The following is an 858-nucleotide window of genomic DNA, read 5'->3' as shown; positions in this document are numbered from 1 at the left end:
TGCGCCACCACTGCCCGGCAGGAGATTCTTTCTTTCTTTCTTTTTTTTTTTTTAAAGATTTATTTATTTTATATATGTGAGTACACTGTTGCACCCTTCAGGCACACCAGAAGATGGCATCAGATCCCATTACAGATGGTTGTGAGCCACCATGTGGTTGCTGGGATTTGAACTCAGGACCCCTAGAAGAGCAGTCAGTACTCTTAAATCTCTCCATCCCCCAGGAGATTCTTTCTTAAAAACAAAAGAAAAAAAAATCCTTGGCCCTTGAAAGGTGAGGATTAGAAGTTCAATATGCGTGTTCAATATGCATGCCAAATACTCATGCAAGTTCAAGATCAGCTTGGCTAACTGGGTAATAATAAATAACAAATCAAATAACATAACCAATAAGCAGAGTAGTGAAATGGACACACAGTTCTCAAAAGAGAAAGTACAGCAGCCAATAAACCTGAGAAAAAGCCCAACCTCAGAAACCATCAGAAAAAATATCAAGTGCTAACTACATCTAGAGTCAAGTGATATGGATGAGCCCGTGAGGGCACATGTGGCATAGTAAACCTGATGACTAGACTTTACTCCCTAGAACATAAGGTGGAAAGAGAGAACTAACTCCTGAAGAGTTATCTTCTGACTTGCCCACACATGCTGTGGTACATAAACATCTGCATTCGCATACCCATTATACATACACAGTGTACTGGCTAGTTTTGTGTCAACTTGACACAGCTGGAGTTATCACAGAGAAAGGACCTTCAGTTGAGGAAATGCCTCCATGAGATCCAGCTGTAAGGCATTTTCTCAATTATAATCAAGGGGAAAGGCCCCTTGTGGGTGGGACCATCTCTGGGCTGGTAG

Source organism: Mus caroli, chromosome X (assembly GCF_900094665.2).
Source record: "Mus caroli chromosome X, CAROLI_EIJ_v1.1, whole genome shotgun sequence".
In the NCBI taxonomy this organism is placed as follows: Eukaryota; Metazoa; Chordata; class Mammalia; order Rodentia; family Muridae; genus Mus; species Mus caroli.
The sequence above is the reverse complement of the archived record's forward strand: the minus strand, read 5'-3'. Positions refer to the sequence as shown.